The following is a 19,842-nucleotide window of genomic DNA, read 5'->3' on the forward strand; positions in this document are numbered from 1 at the left end:
TTTTTTTATACCACTGAGCCATGTTAGATTCTAAAGTTGTGCCTTTTGAATAAGGTCACTGTGCTTTTCTCATTCTATATATGTTCCAAGATACTCTTTTAGTATTGGTCATTTTTGTTCAAGCTGTGTCATCCATGCACCAGACACACTGTAGACGAAGAAGGCTGCTATTCCTCTTGGCGGTAAATCCTGTAACTTTTTACTTTTCAGTTTGTCGGGAGCCTGTGAATATGTGTAAGTGGTGTAGGCTGGCTGTGATGCAGCCAGTTCTTACAGAGAGATGTCTGCACTGACATCACACCTATGTGTCTGAACCTGAAGCTGGCGTCTCCCTCCCCGCCACCTACCTGTTGATATAGTATTATTGAGTCAAATGCGTAAAGAATTCTGAGGTTTGTCTGACCCTGGCTTTAGGGCAATATCTCTCCAGCCCAAACACTCCAATTCAGATAGCTCCCACTGGCAGAGAGCCTAGGTTCTAAAGTAACCTGGGTTCTTTCCAGCGAAATGGGAGTGGGCGGGGGGCTGTCTCCACTCCCCAAATCCTGAACCCATCTCTTTAGTCCCGTGAAATATAGAGGGAGGAGGATTTTCTTCCCCACCTTCTAAGATGTTGTCTCAACATGTTTGTTATTGGGGAGTTCCAGGATTCACAGAGTTTGGAAATATGTGTCCTAATAATTATCTGTATGTACCTCTACTTGTTGCTGGCCTCCAAGGGCCAGCACTGCTTCATGTTTATTGTGTACATTTGGGAAGATAAAGGGCAGGTGTCCTCTTCTCCAGGGCGGTGTGTGTAGCTGTTGCGTTCTCTTATTTGACAGTGATCACTTCTGGCGCAGTGACCTTCCCTAAGGGTATGTAGCTTATACTAAGCGTGACTCTTCCCCTTCCGTGACCGCCCTTAACTCTCTAAATCCTGTCTCCCCTTCCAGGGCCCACATTTACCCTGTTTCTTATTTGACTGATCAGGTTCTCTAAAGCTGTCCTTTCAACAAGACCTGTCCATCCCCAAGGTGCTCCTCCTTTCCCTAGCCTCACGGAGGACATGCGCAGTGGTCAGGGGTGGACGCCTGGCCCGCGCCCTCAGTTGGATGTGCTTTATCCCTTGGAATATCTTTCCTGCCCAAGCCTAGTTTCTTTTCTACACACTCACTGATTTTCATTCATTTTGCATATTTTATCCCAACGACTTGTCCTGACTAACCTTGTACTCCAGAGGACTTCATCTTAACCTTTGCTTTAACATCAGCTGCTTGCATCTATCAAAGAGTGAAATCTGGCGTTGAGCATGTGGATGGGCATCTTATAACTCCTAAGGATAGGATGCATGTACCGCTTAGACAAAAGAAAGAGAGGATGGCTGGATTCAGACTCTTCCCTTACATCTCTATCAAGGTAGCGGTTGTCATCATGGAAGTCTTTTGGTGTGCTACATCACATCGGCCTTGCCAGTTCAGCATGACACTGGTTTGTTGACTTGTCATCTCACAGGACAACTTTAAAGGTTTCTCTTCCAACTCAGAGCCCTGCCTGGGTCTATAACTCCCTGGACTCCTGGGGAAAGATGTCTACAGACTTACTCCCAGGTCGAGACTCTTTACACAGCACTGATGGACTGAAAGCCTAGGTCCTTGTACTGCATCCCAAAGAAGATACATTTTTCCCGTCATTCTTTTCTGTCTCGACTGTGGCAGACATTGGGTTGCCTGGGTGTGCATTGACTTTGTCTGCTGTTTTTCTGTAATGCTCCCATGTTCCATTGGAAATGTTTTTTTTGTGTGTGTGTGTTTTTTTTTTTATGACTGGCTTTGCACTTCACTCCCTACCCTTATTTCCTCATGGCAATCTCCGTACAGCCATTTACCTGCTGCTTTGAGGGACAGAAATCTGGGCTGAATGGACAGATTATTTCAACCTAAATTTGTTGTTTTAAACTGAAGTAATAATTGTCATGTTTTAGAGACTATACATTTCGTTGGTTTGTGGATATTCCATTCCCTTGAAGAGCCCCTCACACCTTAGAATGGTAATGAATGTCACTGCTTATGTTTATAACATCTTTTCTTTTCCCATTGGATTAAAAACTTTTTTAGGGGAAGGGTTCAAGCCTCTCTTTTAATTTTATCTCCTCTATGTCATATTGTAGAGGACTACCATTGCTTTCTAAATGTTGCTGCTCAGTTTCGAGAGTCACCTTTAGTTTTGTTGAAGTGCAGTCTAGAGAGTCTAGAAGATGCTTGATTTTTAATCCACATGTTTTTATTGGCTTTAAGTGATAATCTCTAAATCTCAATGACCTAAATCAATGAAACTTTTATTCATGTCAATGGACAATTTGTGACTCAGTAAATAACTTTGAGCAAGTTTGCAAAAGTGTTTTTCTGAGAACCCATGGGATAAAAGTTTTTTGTTTTGTTTTTTGCTGAATTCACATTACTCAGCAATTGCTATGAACAGCAGGTATATTCAGGGATCTTCAACTAACTGCTGTAGTTGTCAGAATGTATTGAATTTTTATGGACACTGCATCTTCCCTTTAGACACATCTGTAGTGTTTGGTGAGATTTTGTTTTGCTCATGAATATATGTCTTTAAAAAGTATGGAGAATACATTTCTCACCTGCCCTGACATGTTGGGTATTAGTGAACTTGTACTCACCCCTTTTTATGGAAAGTCCAGTTAAATCCACGTTTATTGAGCATCGATTGTGTGCCTGGGTACTGTGACCCAAAGCTGAAAGCCATAAGCTTGCCTTTGGTGAAGACATGCAAATGAATCATTGCAAACTAAGGTAGAGAGAAGTATTGACAAAGTGCATATAAGCCACAGGAGAGGTCAGGAGGCAAGAGATTTTGGGTTCAAGGAGCCAGGAGACATACCACATAGAAAAGGCAACACCTTAGGGAGGGTTTGAAACATACATTGGTATTTATCAAACAGAAGGAGAAGGTTTTCCCAAGGGGCAAAGGGAATGGTATGTACAAAGGCATAGTGGCCTTGACAACACAGAGTTCAAGAGACTATACATAGCTCAGTCTTGCTGGAGCATAAAGAACCAGAAGCATAACTCAGTCTTGCTGAAGCATAAAATTTAGAGAGGCGATATAATATAGCACAATGGTTACGAGGGTTGATCTGAAACCAGTTTTCCAGGGTTTAAATGATATTGGGTGAGTTAACTTCTGAGGACTTCAGTTGCTCCGTCTATAAAATAGGGACAAGTAAATTACTTATCTTATAGGATTTTTGTAAAGATTAAAATGTGATCATATGTGTACAATGCCCAACGCGATGACCAGCACATAAAAACTCTCAAATTCTATTAATATTGTTCCTATCATTACAAGGAGATGCGTAGTGAGTGACGAGGCTGAGGAGGAGCGTTGGGGCGCTCAGTATCGATTTGTTGGAACTTGGCCTACCCAGTGGGAGCGGGACATGTCTAGCAGCACTGGGAGTCTAGTTCTGGGAGTAGACGATGAGAACCTAGAAACCAGTTAATGTTATTACAGTAGCCTGTCTAAAGGTTTCGCAGGCCTGAACAAAGAATGTGGTGAGATTATGCCTTTGAGAGATACTAAGGATATGAAATTGATTGAGGTTGGTGAGCCTTTGACTCTGAGGGATGAAGAAAGATTTCACAATGGCCCTCGGGTTTTTTACTTGAAGAACCAGGGAGATGGAGGAACCACCTATACAAATAAGAGTGTGTGTGTGGGTGGGTGGCTGGGTGGGGGCGTGATGCAAGAACTTGTACTCACCCCTTTTATCTCCAGAAGCTGAGTTAATCCACATTTATTGAGCATCTGTTGTGTGCTGATTACCATGGAGCATTGATTCCTCCTTCATTCAGCCAGTATCTGTAGTACCGATGTCTCGTGCTGGGCAAGGGAGATAGTGGTGAACAAGATAGAATGCTTGGGCCTCACAAATGAACAAGCATCAGAATAAGTCAATTGCCCAATGATGGTTAGTGTTCTGAAGACTACAAGCTGGAGCTGAGAAGTAACAGTGTAGGGGGCTACTTTAGATAATGTGGCCCAGGAATGTCTTTTGAGGCGGTGATATTTAAGGGGAGACCTAAAGGATGAGAAAGAGCCATCTGTGGGAAGAGTTTGAGGGCAGGCACCTGAGAATGGTGAAGGCTCTGAGGCAGGAAAGAAGGCGCCCCAGGCAGGCAGGCAGTTGGATGTGTAGGCCCAGGGCACTCGGAGAGGCTGGACCAGAAATAATAGTCTTGAGAGTCATCATTAGGGCCATCAGAGAAATATGTGAGACTCATCTGTGGGAGCACTAGAGATTCCCCATTTAAGGAGTGGGCAGAGATGCAGATAGGTACAGAAAAGATGGCTTGGAGGAGAGCCCTGGAAGAAGGAAGCTAGCAGAGTGTTCTCACAGAGACCTCAGAAAGAGAACGGTCAACACTGCCACCCCACAGAAAGATGAAACGAGTGTGCGCATTGTATCTGACAACTGGGAAGTCTTGATGACTTCAGCATGAACAGCAGCAGCAGGGGGATGGGGGCGGGGGCCGTGTGAAGAGCCAGAAGGCAGTAGGGGGGAATGGGAGACTACCCACAGAGAGTGGTTAGCTAAATACTGCAGTGACACATCGTTCTGTCCTATAGCCCCTGCATACTCACAGCTGGCCAGTCAGCCCTCTTTCCTGAATCATATCCCCTTACTCATTGTTGCTCACTTTGCTTCATCACCCAAATAGGCAGTGACAGTTTCCTTTTCACCTCCTCTCTGGAAGTTCAAGTTCTTTCCACAGCCTTATGAGGATCTCCTTTTCTACGTGTTTACAATTGAAGCTTCTCTTTCTTGAAAGCCCTGGCCTGAGTGTTTCTGGCCCCCACCCATGACCCCTTTGTCTCCTGCTGAGCCTGAGAGGTGTACTCCTGCCTTGCCCTCCGGTCTCTTCCACAGGTGGCTGAAAACCTGCAGCCCTGGTGGCTCCTCCCCTCATCCTCTCCACACCTGACCTGCAGGCTCTGCCCCTCCCTGAGTCACTGTGCCCATTTTCTCCCACTCCTTGCTTTGCCCAGGCCTGTTTCATAACTGCTTCCTTTCATCCTTTTCCTTTCTTCATGCCCCAGACTGTACTTTCTGCAGGTGGGACAGGCCTGCCTGTCACTGCAGGGCTCGCCCTTCAACCTTTCTCTCACAGTCAGCTCTGACACTGGTGATATTCCAGGAGGCACTCGCTCATGAATGCCTCCCCCCTCCCGCCAGCCTAGTGAGGGACGCCCCTTCAGAAGAGCAGAGACCCCAGGCCAGGAGCTTTCAGCAGCACGCCGAGCGATTTAGCGATTTAGCGATTTCCGTGGAAAGCCTGTCCGCCCCATGCCACCAGCAGTGTGTTCTCACAGACTCTGAGTGTGCTGTGTATACCATTAAGCTTACCAGATACAAAGGATGTGAGCAGGAATATGTACATTTGGAAGATGTTGCTTTTAGCCTGTAGTGTAAGCTCATAATAGAGTATAGATTGTTTTGCCCTCGACTGTGTAGATCTTTTGTGAGGGAAGAGAGAGGCAGAAAGGAAGGGAGGGAGAAGGAAAGGAATGAGATAGAGGGAGAGAGAGAGAGGCACAAGATTGCAAAAAGTAGATTTCAAAAAAAAAGTGTGTTAAAAATATAGAGCATAGGGCCGGCCGAGTGGTGCGATGGTTAAGAACTGGCTTGGGACGCCAGAGGGCCCCGGTTCGGATCCCACATATGAGGGCCAGTGACACTGCCCTCCACAGCTAAGATGCTGAACAACAGCTCAACCTGGAGCTGGGCTGCCATGAGTTGCCGGCGACGGCGTAGGCTGCAGCCCCTGTGGCAGTGGGTTGCCATGGGCTACCGTGTGTAGCCAGCAACTACCGTGTGTAGCCAGCAGCCAGCGTGAGCGGCCAGCAGCCGCAGTGAGCGGCCGTCCAGAAGCCGGCGACTGATCTGCCTCGCCCGGGAAGAGCGCAGTGATGGTGCCAACTTGGGCCAGTGAAGCAACGTCCTCCACAACTAGACTGAAGAACAAAAGGACAGCAACTTGTCTGTTCCCCTTCCCCCAATTCCCCAGCGCTGTTCCCATCCCCCAATTCCCCAATAAAATCTTAAAAAAAAAAAATAGAGAGCATATTCTCCATGGGCAGGCATAGGTTATTCATTGCTCTAATTGGTCCACACAGGGGGTGGGGGTGGGGGCGTTCACAGTGAAGGGACAGAGCATTATGTGCTATTTTGGCTTTGCTTGCTTCTCTTTATACATCTATCCTGTTATCAGAAGCCTAAGTAATGTCTTTCAAACAGGGGAACCTTAAGCCTTAAGATAGAGACCATCTGCCTCCTGGGCTAAAACTGACAGATGTTGGGATTCAGAAATCATTTGAGCCCCTGTATGGAGATGGCCCACAGAGGAGCAAGCTTGGAATAGGGCTCATTCTGAATAATTCAGGAGATTCCTCCTTGTATTGGTTGAAGTGGAAATTGGCTGCTTTCCAGAAAGATTAAGAATGGAGGCCCTGAACCCCCACCTCCTCCCATACACACCCATATCTAGTGCAGATGAGCAGTCACCAAGCTATTTTAATGTGAGCAGTCTTCACTACATTTAACCTCATCATTTGGGAGTGACATCATGGTAACTGAGTAATCCCTTTGAACGTTAAGTGGTAGAGACAAGATTAAAATGGTCCTGGGGCTACCTGGATGAAAGTAGGCACAGGGTGTGAATAAAACCGCTTATTAAACACAAAGTCAATTTCTATTAGTAGAAGCCTTGGCTGTATAGTAGCAAATTTGTTTTTTGTGATAAGTAGCACATTGTCAAACTAGGAAGATCTCTAAAAGTTCACATGGTTGTTAATACTTGTATTTCTGGTACTTTATTTTCTTTTTCTCTATCTTGGCAATTAGGAAAGTTCCCTTGTGAACTTGGCTGTAAATTTTGAAAATGTTGACCTTAAACCTGATTAACAGAATGAGAGGACCTGTGGGAGTTTTAGCTACACTAATGGCTATTGGACATGCTTATTAGAGAAGGTAATTATGCCGATATCAGACTGAAGCATCATGTTGTTTTGTTTTAAAGAAAAAAGACCCAAGCAGAGAGTTTAGGCTTTGATCTGCATTTGAAGGTAAAATGGATTGGTAAGAAGGCAGTCCTTAATGCTTATCTGTGAAGATGAGGCTCCCCCATTGCTTGCTTTATTGTAGAACCCTGGGACTTTCTACATTCTGCGGGCTTCGGTTTAGCATTTATCAGTAACTGATTTTGTTAGAGTTTGAGGTCTCTTAGGAAACTGTAATAACAGGCAAAAGTAAGGGCAAAGTCCAGAAGTCCAGATCTTGACCTGTGGTAGGCCGACCACCATTTGTATTCTGAAGCTCTCAAATAAGCTTTAGCTCTTTGCAGCCAGCTCCAGGTCCCTGGAAACTTTCTGTTCGACAGGAAGTTCCAATTGCAGGTATCTTTTGTTGTGTAATGGATTAGGTTCTGAGTGAATCACCTGGGTGGAGGGAATGAGGAACTAGTGAAACTTGCTAAGGTCTGCTAGGGTCATAGAGTCAGCGAGGGAAGAAATCAGCGAGGGAAGAAAATTGATGGAGTCACCAGGCTCATTTTGGCAGATTTGCTGAGGCTGTCTTTTCTATGTTTTGTGCTGTCTAATTTTAAACATTACAGGGCATGCTGATGTCTCAAGACCCTAACTTTGACCTCACTGCATTTCTCTCTTGAGGGTCTCTGTTAGAAGATTATCTAGCCACTGCCAGATTTCTTAGCTACTAAATCTAAAGGAAACCACTGAACCCCATAGCTTGCATAAAAATCACCTATGTCCCTTTAGCATTCTTATGTTTTAAAATGCTGTCTGATGGGATCTTGAAATTAGATTTATTGGGGTGATGACTTCATAAGTTGTATGAATGTCTAATCACTATGTTGTATACCTGAATATAATATTGCATGTCAACTAATTGAAAAAAAATATTAAAGGGGAAAAATGAGAAATTATAGTTATTAAATGTTTTACTTTTAGAGATGTATGAAGGGGTTAAGGGGGGGGGGTATGTTTGTCATGGGAAAAACCGCCAGCTGAATAAAGCACTCTAGGAAATATGGTAAATGAAACCTTTGTTACTGTAAAACAATAGCCATTAAGTGACTATTACGTAATGTTATTTTTTCCCAAGTCTGATTTGGAATGGCTTGATCTTGGAACTTGAGATATAATTCCTGTAAAAATATTACTTTCACTTGGCTGATCTCAAGACTTTTGATACACAATCAAAGACTTTTCCAAGTAGATTACCTCGGTCAGCCACTGAGAAGTGGACATACCAAAACCATGTCGGACAGATTTTTATTCCACGTGAGGATTAATTTTATCTAATTGGTATTCTCCATTCTAGTGCCCATCCCGATAAACACAAATTATTTGCTAATCCAAAAAATGGTTCATTGCAAAAAATGGCTAATCTCTGCTTGCTCAACCACTCCAGAGGGCTGACAGGTGGCAACACAGCTGACAGGCATTCTCACCAGACTCAGCAGGTTGGGTGGATGATTATGAATTTGCATTTTCCATAAACAATAGATCTCTAAGCAAAAGAACTTTTTATCTTTGATCTCAAATGACAGTAGTGGCCCATGGTGGGGACAGGTAGACTATTGGATAGTTCAGGGTGCTTTAGGTCATATTTCTTGTCACATATTCTGCAAAATGAGCATCTATGCTTATGAATTATAATTTCCTCTATGTTTTAAGATTTTGATATCTGGGGTTAGATGTTTGGACCACAGAGTTAGTAAGGAATAAAAATTTCCATATTTTTACTATGTGACCCATACAATTTGTATGTGGCATTCTTTCTCAATAGGTGTTTCTCTCCTGTCAATTTCAGATAAATTAGCCTTGGAAATCTAGGATTTTTACGATAAAAGTCAATAGTGGTTTTTATAAGCCTTCTTAACATAGGAATTCAGGCATGAGATCAGGGCTCTGCTTTCTTCAGTCCAGTTCTTGTATTTTAGTGGTTTTAATGTCATTTACCCATGGCCATTGCCAAGATGCTCTTGTGATATAGGTAGACTTTAGTTTTCTTTGAAATTGTGATTGATTGCTTATCATTTGATAGCTTCTTAAAAGGAAACTCTGTAAATAAGAGAAATTGTGGTTTGTCTTACCTATTGAGATTTAACCTTAAAATTAGTCTACCATCTCACACCGGACCTAGGGTGATTTGGAGGTCAAAAGTTACAGATAATTGAGCTGGTTAGATATTAATATGATGTAACCTTTTGATGCCATTCCTAGGAAATACATTCTGTGGAGTGCATCCCAGGTTTAAAATCCATGAAGAAAAGGGTTCTGACTCTTGGCACTGATAGACATATTCAGAAATGCTGTATTCAAGCCAGAGTAAATATATATGCCCTTTACTCTTTCTTTCAGTTAGCAGAAGTCACTTCTAAACACTTATTTTGGCGTTAAGGAAGCTCGTCATGACCTATTGTTCCAGAAAGATTATAGTTCTCATTTTAAGCCAGTTTTCTAGTTCCCATGTAAGCGACATGCCCAGCCTGGAGCACAGGAAACAACCTTCACTTTTCAAAGCTTCCATTCTTTTAGGTGTGTCCTGCGGGCAGTGGCTTGTAGCTGTTCCTTCAGCCACTTAACAGGTTTGATTTCAAATCTATTTAATAAGAAACTAACATGTTTGGAGGGGATTCATGGCCCAACATTTATGGATTTTGTTGGGAAGTTCCAGGTGTGTATATATCTTAAACTCTATATAAGGCCTATAGGACGACAGTGATTTTGATTTTGTCTTGTTTTTGTCTTCTAGTCATAGAGTGTCTTAAAATGCCTTAGGGATTGGATTGGAAGGGGGTAGCCTGAAGGCCACGTACCTCCTCTTTCAATTCCTTTTCTTTGGCTGCCTTAGAAGTACTAAAGAGGAGTCAAATTATTATAAACTCAACCAAAAGATAGAGAAACAAGAAGCTAAGAGCTGGGGAGTGACCTCTGAAATATGGGGGGTTGGTTACATTTAAAAGTGCTTAGAGGGGGTTATTTTTGAGTTACACGTCTCTGTGACCTGCTTGGTGGTTTGTGGATGAGCCTGAATCACCTTCTGAAGCCTGATAGCCTAAAAAACCTAGTTTGACTAGGTTAGACTTCTGTGGACTGGGTCTGGGGATTTATCACATTGCCTCATTTATTTATGTGCCAAATATTTATCAAGTGCTTTACTGTGAGCAGGGCTATGATTGTTGTCTGGGAAAGAAAGATACTTGTATGTATGGCATGATCCTTTTCTTCAAGTAGCTCAGTCTAGTGGGGTTGACAGACAATTGCAGTAATACGTAATAACCGGTGGATCTACCAACACCAGCAAAAGAGGAGGTACAGGGAGAATACCTATTTAGGCAGGGTGATATATGTTGTCTCATGTAATCCTATCTATAAAGCTGTTATGCAGATGAAAAAAATTGAGACATAGAAAAATTAACTGTCTCCAGATCTCACCAGTAGTAAGTGGTAAATCCAGATAAAAACTCTACTATCCTGTTTCCAAAGGCAGTATAGCTCCAACAGTATTTTAATTATTGAATATAATATTTGTAAAATAAGATTATAGTATCTTAATTTTTATAGGGCAGCAGCTTCCTGGCAACTCAAAGCTATTCATGGACGACTATAGAGCCCTGATCATGTGGATCTTTGCTGTCAAAAGGCCCCTCTGTCTGAGGGAAGAGAATGAAATGAGCAGATTTTACTTTATTTTAAAATTGCCACCTGCTGATTCACTTTCCCACTAATGGAAATTGCATACCTATTCTCCTATAATTTTCTCATCTTAAAGTATCACAGTTTATAATGGTATTTGAATGGGCCAGTGTTTTTAAAATTGAGGTTTTACTTACGGTGTAGCTCTGAACAGCTGCTATCTTAACAGGCCTTTTGAATGAATAGCACCCCACTGCACTCAAGCTTATTTTTGTGAGGTTTCCTTGTATTTTTTATAAAATCCTGTGCATTCATATGAGTATATATGTTATGAATATATATATTATGCACGTCTAAAAATCCTTGCTGATGTTGTAATAGTGCATATAGGTCATTTCATAAAAGACACAAAAATACTTGGGTCTTATATGGCAGTTCAATATGAATGCCAGAAGCGAACTGTTGGGAGATTTTAGAGATGGGTTCTTCTTTACCTTTTAAAAATATAATAATTCCTTTTGAATTGTGCTAATGTTAACTAAGTTTTTAAGGAGGTGCGTTGATGGTCATCACTTAGATATACCTTTTCCTTTGGGAAAATCATTGTAGAGAACTAAGAAATGACTGCTTTATTATGCATAAAACAGTTGTATTAGAATAAATAATCTACAACATGCAAAAAAAAAAAGCATATTGTGTCCGGAATTCTATATACTACAAAAACCCTTCACTGGCCATCTGTTAACTCTCAATGTTACAATATATGAGCTGCTTTTGAAGAGTAGCTGCCCCTTCTTAAAAGGATGGAGTGAAGAAGCCTTTCCTTCAGGTGCTTTTTTAGTGTTAAAGAAGGTGTTTTTCATGCCACTAATCCAGGCCCAAGAGTACTTCAGATTCCTACCGATGAGGGTTCACCACTTCTATTAACTTGCTCTAGAAAAAGAAAGTCCAGACAGCTGTGTGTGTTTGTTTTGTTTTCTAAATATGGTTTTTTGAGCTACAGTTTACATACAGTAAAATCATCCTTTTTAGGTGTGCAGTTCTACGAATTTGGACAAATACAGTCATATAACTACCACTATAATTTTCTATCACCTCAAAAAGTTTTAGGTGTTTTTTAATTGTTTGATAATGCTAATATAGGATTAGAACAAAGAGTTTTGTTCTCCCCTGTCCACTCTTTTAAAAAAATTAGTTCCATATTAAGATTTGATTAGTTTTTCCCTAGTGTTCTTTTACTGTTTCAGAATCCCACCTAGTGTACCATGTTTCATTGTGTCATCCTTTTGAAAAATCATTTTGATGAGGAAGATGATTAACATGTAGTATGATTACATAGTTGATAATGCCAAGGTACCAGGGAAATGCATCAGAAATGAAATATTTGAAAGAAACGTAGAAAACACCTAAATTGCGTGGTTCATCATTAATATATACTAGCCCTCTTGATACTACATAGGTGAAGAAATTGTAAGAAACCAGATAAACAAGTCCGACTAGCAGGAAATGATTAACAATAATTTGGAGTTGTTTATTGGTGAAGAAGATTTGGAAGTACATAGTTGAGACATAGGTTATGGTTGTTAGAAAATAAATACTCGTATAAACCAGAAGGAATCTTTGAGTTTGTTAATGTCAGTGAAGACAGAACAAAACATGCATTTACAAAAGATAAATTCAAGATACCTTATTTGCCTTGTAAACTAATTTATCATGTCTTTCCACTAGTTTTATTATACTTAATTTCAGTGGAATGTATATAGCTTTTAAAATAAAATGTAAACTTAACACATGCTCAAGACAGAGAAAGGAGAAAATATAAAGTTTTTTTTTTCTAGGTACATGTGTAGATACATACCATAAAACTCATGTTTTATTGTGCCTCTTGTTTTATGAGCTGCTTTTTCTCCTTAAAGAGATTCTTTAAATACCCAGCTTTACAATGGTAAGATTTCCAGAAATTAAAAAAAATATATCTATAATGTGCAGGAAGGTATGTGGGGGGAGGGGTTGCCTGTGAAGTTGTGGACCCGCATTCAAAATGGTGCTCTGAGAGCTGCTAGGCTAATGCAAAGCCTCAGCTGACATAGGCGTGTCCTCAGCCAGCTCACTGCTTAGCCATGAAGGAGAGGTCATTGACACCAATGACATCAGCTTGGATGGTCTCACATTTTAGGTCTGTTTTTCTCCACCTATATTCAGATCTCTCTTGAAATGTTCCCTTTAAACATACTAATGCTAACTCAGAAAGATTCCAATTACCATCTCTCCACAGGCTTGAATAAATGTTAAACCTCAAGATCTAAACTTCATCTCTTATGTACGTGAGCAGGTTTGCCAGATGGCAGGCCAATTAATATATTTTTGCAAGGTGTATAAATGTTTTTTTTCTCCATAGGGGAACAATGAATCCATCTGCTCCACGTCTTCCTTTCCCCTGTGCCCTTTGGGGAAAATCACCATTTAATTTTCAGAAATAATTGTGCAACTCTCTAAGTGATACTTTTTGCTTTTCTAAGGGAGGTAGTTTTAATAATTGAAACTTTTTTTGACTATAAGAATTTAAAGAACCCCATGTCACAGATTAAAATATATCAACATCCGAGTTTCATCCAGGGCATTATTATTTTTCAAATGTTGGGCATATGGAATCTTAGGTTAAAAAACTGACTCCTAAAAGGTTAAATTGGAAGAGCATCTCAGAAACATATAGTTAAGCCCCCTTATTGTAAGATGAGGAAGTTAATATTTACATCCCAAAGTTCCAAGATGGTAAACAACTTGGAACCTGATGGACTTGGAACCTGGTCTTCAGGTTCCAAATTAGGATAACCGTGGTGAAAATAGAATCTTTGACCTCTCGAGGGGAGTAAAAGGAATGGGAACCTTGAATAAGGTTCAACTAGGAGAAGTAGCACACATATTTATTGCCTTCTCTCCCTTGATTCAGGCACTGACCTGTACAAATTTCCCCCATAGTTTCTTTTCATACTCAAGTGGCAGCTCAGATCAGCAGGTCATTAACTGTGTCTATGTGTTGCCTCCAACTCGGCTGAAGTTCCTGAAGAACAAGTGCCACATCCTTTTTTAAACACTTACATGGCCTGCTCTCTGGGCATGAGGGAATGAATTATGGTATATGTGAATGTCAATGGGGTTGTTTTACAAAATCCTCTCAGGGAGTATTGGAATTCTAGGAGAATGTTCACATAGCTTTGCTGTAATCTGATGCATTACAAACCAGTATTTGGTATTTTATCTGTTATGGTATGAAGGAGTTTAGTACTGATTATTCCAGAAGCTTCTTTTGGGAGGAGTGTTTCACCTGTAATCTTGTCTACCAGCATTTTTTCCATCTCCTATATTTTGCTGTAGGTGGGCATAGTTTGATTAATGCTAAATGAAAGGAAGAATTTAGACCTGCCAATTTTTTTTTTCCATTCCAGTTACTTCTCTTCTTTATCTGTATTCAACCATCTGTATTTAATTCATATAGTAGATAGAGTTCAGATTCTGGATTCAGGCAGAACTTTGGTTGGAATCTTGACTCTGAAACAAACTAGACACACGGTCTTGGCAGCCCAACTTACTTCTGATACTTGGCTTCCCACCTTTAAGTAGGAAAGACATCGGCAAACCATTTTTGTGCCTTAAATAAAATGAATTATGAAGCACTTAGGTCAGAGATAGGTAAACTACAGCCAGCCTATAGGCCAACTCTGGCCAACCACCTGTTTTTGTACATAAAGCTTCATTAGAACACAGCCACACCAGTTCATTTAGGAATTACCGATGACTGCTTGTGCTCCAATAGCAGAACCCGATAGTTGTAACATGAGACTGCTCTGCAAAACCGAAAGTGTTTACTATATGGCCCAGAACTTAGGACAACACCTAGCAAATATAACTGTTCAATAAATGTTAATTTTACTTTTTTCCATTGATGATTTCAGGTTCAATCTTACTCTTGAAGCACTCTTTAAAGAACAATTGGTCAGGTGTGTCCTGCTCTAGTAACCCTTCCAAAGCCCCTGCCCACTTTGGAGGATGGCCAAGGCCTGGAGCCATGACACAAGGCAGAACACACTGAGAGAGGCATCTCCATGGCTTCCACACCCTGATATGTAGCATGTCTTGACTTGAATTGGGTGCTGTGCATGCTACTGGAATAGGACTTTCTCTAATCCAAATGTAAATACAGGACAGTATTCAGTTTGTAACATGTCCTATTTTAGTTTAGATTATTTCTATGTAGCACTAGGTGTGTCTAATCTATACTTCTTCAAAAGCTTTCCAATACAATCCCCCAATTTTTCATTTCTAAATACACTAAGAAATTATTAAACATCATGAATATTATATTTAGCAAAGGACCTTCTGAAATCTTAAAGCAAGAGTTTTCTGAAGTGTCTCTCGGCCATTTGAAAGAGAAAGTTCTCAAAGGAGTGATGATTTTTTTGTTTTGTGTTTTAAGCAGAGTAAACAGTTTTGATTAGGGACACCCTGGTGTCCAGTAGAAAACTAAGACCAGGAATAGACTGTTGGAATGTGCTCACTGAGGATTTTGTGATCAATGGCTACACACGTAACAGAGAAAAAGATGGGGAACTTCTGAGAGGTGTTAAGGGCAATTATGTTGGCTTGTTATTTTTTATTTTGAAAACTGTATTGAGAAATGTGTTTTCAGAATAATGAAAGGATTTAAAAAATATTTTTACATTACCTTATGTCTTTAAAAAGTATACTGTGAAGAAATTATAAAGCATTAGCTAAAATTTTGTAAAGTCTTGACTCTTTCTCTTCACCCTTCTCTTCCAGCACATTTTAGTGTTTCTGAACAGGCCTGTTAGCATTTATCCCAACATGTTGTAATTCTCTGTATATAGTTGCCTGAATTCCCAGCTGATGTGAATGTGTTGAAGAAGAGACTGTATGCCAGCATAGTGCCTGGCACATAATAGATACTTAATAAGATTTATTGAATGAAGGCACTCCACAGTGAGCATATTCATGCATCTAGCTTTTTTTTGTCTTTTGGAACTATTTCCTTCGGATAAATTCCCAGAGTAGAGATTTCTAGGACAAAGTGACATGAACATGTTTATGAATCTTGATGCATAATGCCAAGTAGCTTTTATGTCTACTTGAGGTCTCTTCCAAGTCTGTGACTCTCATATTGTATGGTACATTATTACTAGATTGGCAGTCTGGTGTTCCATATTTTCTCTAGCAAAAGAATGACAGGAGGGTGCATCATCGCCAGATTCAAGCCTGGAATGAATAGTGCATATGCTTTAGGATGAAAAGCTTCTAAAAGAGTACAAATCCCTTCTGTGAAACTTGGGATGTTGAAGGACGTAGGCAGCAGGAGCGTAGTATAAGATAAAAGATAATTTTATAGGGGCAAATAACTCCTGAAGTTTTATTACTGTTCTGAACTTTTACTGTACTGTTATTAATATTTCAAGAAAGCAATTGGATATTTTTTACTTGCTTTTTCCCCCTCAACACATTTAATGTTCAAATATGAAACATTACTAGACGCAAATTGCTGTACATGCACATTCCAAGGTCTGCTTTTATCAAGGTTTGAAACTGTTTGTCTAATGTATTATGCATTTCCATCTTCAATTGATCTGATTTGTGTGTGTGAAATAAGATTGAGTCTCCGTGCTATGACCTTGGGCAACGTTAGCTTTTTCTGAGTTTGATATTTTCCCCTCCCTCACCCAGTATTTGGCAAGCTCATAAATTACCAATGAAAAATAGCCATATTTACCTTGGGTGCAAGTATGCGATTGATGAACACACAGTCACCTAAATGCCACCTTATAGATGACATATAAAGTTTGTGGGGGCTAAGCTGAATGGAGCAAGGGCGTTGTTCAATTACAAATACGCTTTGTGGAGACTGAGTAGCCTAGTGTTTCATATTTTGAATAAGGCTCAACAGGTATTCTAAAGAATTTATCAGTGTTCTGTTATATATTGTATAATTATTCTCTTCTAGCTTAGCTTCAATCCACACTCAAAGCCATGACTTCAGTCTTTGGAAAGATAGTCAGATAAGGGAGTTAGAAAAACTTCCTACATGGTAGATTTGGCTTTCAGGGAATACCCCTCATCTTTCCCAGCAAACTAGAGTTCAGGGACCTTGAACTAGTTAGAGATTTTTTAGGAGAATCTTTGAGAAGCCTACAATTACATGGTAGCACTTGACTATGCTTTGGTCATTCCAAGCCGCAGCTGTAAAGGATTCTGAGCAATGAAGCCAGTGTTTCCAGATTCCCATCACTTAAAGGCCTTATAGATGGGTGGCAGTGGGGAATCAAATTGGGAAAGTCTTTTCATTGTTTTATTATTTAGACACAGCCAGAACCCATCTCCTTTATATGGATTGGAGTGAAGGTGATGGAGTACTAATAATAGATTCTCCTAACCCAAATAGTTTTAACTCATGCAAGGTAAGAGTAGTTTTATTCTGAGTTATTTATAAACTTATGCGGGCGGGGCAGGATAGTGGTATAGTTATTACTAGTGATAGTTTGAGTATTTGAAAGACTGTTTAGCAAATGTAGCATAAACATACCTTCTTAACTTACTTATATTATGCATTCATTCCTTTTTTTTTATTTTTTTTTATTTTCTTTTTTTTATTCTTTTCTTTTTTTTGCATTCTGCACGACACAGAGGCAAAAAGAAAATGACTGGATCTTAAATATAAAAAAATTCTTTACAATTAAATCCACAATTTTATACATTTATCTTACTCAATGTCAGTGAAATATCACCAACTATTATGAAACAGGACAAGTGATATCAAAAAGAACCAAAATCCCATAAAAAATATATCCGAGTCTGAAAAGTATTGTACTCTTGGTGTCGTCACATCCTTCTCTTCTGTGTGCTTATGTACAACACGTTATTTCCGCGGATAAATGCATCCCCATACTTATTCTTGAGTTGTCCATTTACGTATTCTTCCATCTGCTCCAAGGCTATGTTCATGTAGCCATCCAGGCAAGCCAGGACCCCTCGATAATCCACTCCAGAATTTAATTTTACCACAACGGGTCGTCCAATGATTTGCTTTAAGAAGTCACTGGGGGTTTGCTTCCGCAGACTCATTTTAACAATCCTGATCAGAAAGCTGTGGGCCAGGATCCGGAACCCCCACTGTTGGAGCCCCACAAGCCCGGCTCCTTTTTTTTTTTTTGTCTAATGATTGGTTCATCTCTTCTCCATTCCATTCAAGCCTTTATTTATTTATTTTTTTAGGATTTAAAAAACACATTTTAATTATGGTAAAATCCACATAACAAGATTTACCATCTTCAGTATTTTTAAGTATAGATTTCAGAAGTATTAAGTACTCACATTGTTGTGCAACCAATCTCCAGAACGCTTTTCATCTTGCAAAACTCAAACTCTGTACCCATTAAATGACTCCCCATTTTGCTCTCCCCTAAACCCTGGCAACTACCATTCTACTTTCTGTATCTATGACCTTACTCTAAATACCTCATGTAAATGGACTCATACAGTATTTGTTTTGTTTTTGTTTTCTTGAAAGTTTTTTTGTCATTGTGATTAGCTTATTTCATTCACTCAGCATAATGTCTACAAGGTTTATCCATGTTATAGCGTGTGTCAGGATTTTCTTTTTAAGGCTGCATGATGTCCCATTGTGTATTACATATGTACACTCCAATGTGTTAATCTGTTCATCCATTGGTGAGCACCTTCAATGAGTTGCTTCCACTTGTTGGCTATTGTGAATAATGCTGTTATGAACATAGTTATACAAATATCTTTTTGAGTTCCTGCTCTCAATTCTTTTGGTTTTTACCCAGAAGGGAAATTGTTGGATCATACGGAAATTCTATTTTTTAATTCTATTTTTAATTTTCTGAAGAACTGCTATACTGTTTTGCATAGCAGCTGCATCATTTTACCTTCCCACCAACAGTACACAAGGGTTCTAATTTCTCCATATCCTTGCCAATACTTGTTTTCTGTTTTTTTTGTTTGTTTTTTTAAAATTGCCATCCTAATGGGTGTGAATTGATTCAAGTCTTTTATTTTCCCTCATATTTTGTCTTTCTTACCTTTCTGTGACCAGTGGCAAAGACTCTTAAATATATTTTCTAGAAAAGTTATAGAATCTTCATCCTAAATAATGTTGAAATACTTTTGGGGGGCAGTTGAAGATAATCCTTTTTGATGGTAAATAGATGAATTGGTTTTCTGTTTCTTAGATGTTTAAATTTTAATCTTGCTCTTGGATACCTTGGAAGAAACTTGTGGTTCCACATGTATTGATGATGATGAGTGAATGAAAGAAGGGACAGGATGATGGATTTGAGAACCCAGTGCCTTAAAAAATGCCTGGAACCCACTTGCATTACATACTCTTTCTTTTAGAGATCTCCCATTTTGTTTTTTCATTATTAGGGTCAGTAAAGCCATAAAGTATAATGAAAGGAGCCCTGAAGTGTGACCAGGGGATCATGTTTCTAGTCACATGTCTGTTACTAACTAGTTGTGTGACATTGGCAAGACTTCCTGGGCCCTCCACTGTTTACCTGTTGTTTTTCAAATCCTAGATTCCATTGGCAGTCTGGTGAAGCCTATGGACCACTTCTCAGAATAATGTTTTAAAATGAATAAAATAAAATGTGCAGCATTATAAAGAAAACCAGTTATATTGAAATAGTCATTAAAACATTTTTAAAAATTGTGATACATGTGATGCTTTGTTAGCACATCAGCTATCAAGGCCTAGAGGTGGGCCTAGTATCTACCATGATTTTGAAATGATAATGAGTAGAAATGATTTCTTATTATATCTGCAGCAACTGTAATATGATATGAAAATATATTTGATTTCTTCTGGTGACAAAATCAAAAGGACTGCTAATACTGTGGATATACATGGAAGAAGTGATACATTTCCGTTTGTGGTTAGTGAAAACCTGAAAGCAATCCAAGTTCATAGACCCAGTAAATTCTGTTCATAGATCTTCAGAAGTCCATGGGCTCTGGTTAGGAACAGCTGGATCAAAAGTTTGCTGACGTCCCTGGCAGCTCACACATTGTAGTGGAATAGAGGAAGGC

General features: G+C 39.8%; 1 protein-coding gene and 1 pseudogene across 2 annotated transcripts in view; one reads left to right on the plus strand and one right to left on the minus strand.

Annotated features, from left to right (window-relative positions):
* MAST4 (microtubule associated serine/threonine kinase family member 4) overlaps positions 1 to 19,842 on the plus strand; it is a 587,203-nt gene that overhangs the window by 423,092 nt on the left and 144,269 nt on the right. The window lies entirely within an intron of this gene.
* LOC109388055 (U6 snRNA-associated Sm-like protein LSm6 pseudogene) lies at positions 17,414 to 17,922 on the minus strand (annotated as a pseudogene). The gene has a single exon (XR_002125142.1). The product of XR_002125142.1 is annotated as a U6 snRNA-associated Sm-like protein LSm6 pseudogene (transcript).

Source organism: Hipposideros armiger, unplaced genomic scaffold (genome assembly GCF_001890085.2).
Source record: "Hipposideros armiger isolate ML-2016 unplaced genomic scaffold, ASM189008v1 scaffold_179, whole genome shotgun sequence".
NCBI lineage: Eukaryota > Metazoa > Chordata > Mammalia > Chiroptera > Hipposideridae > Hipposideros > Hipposideros armiger.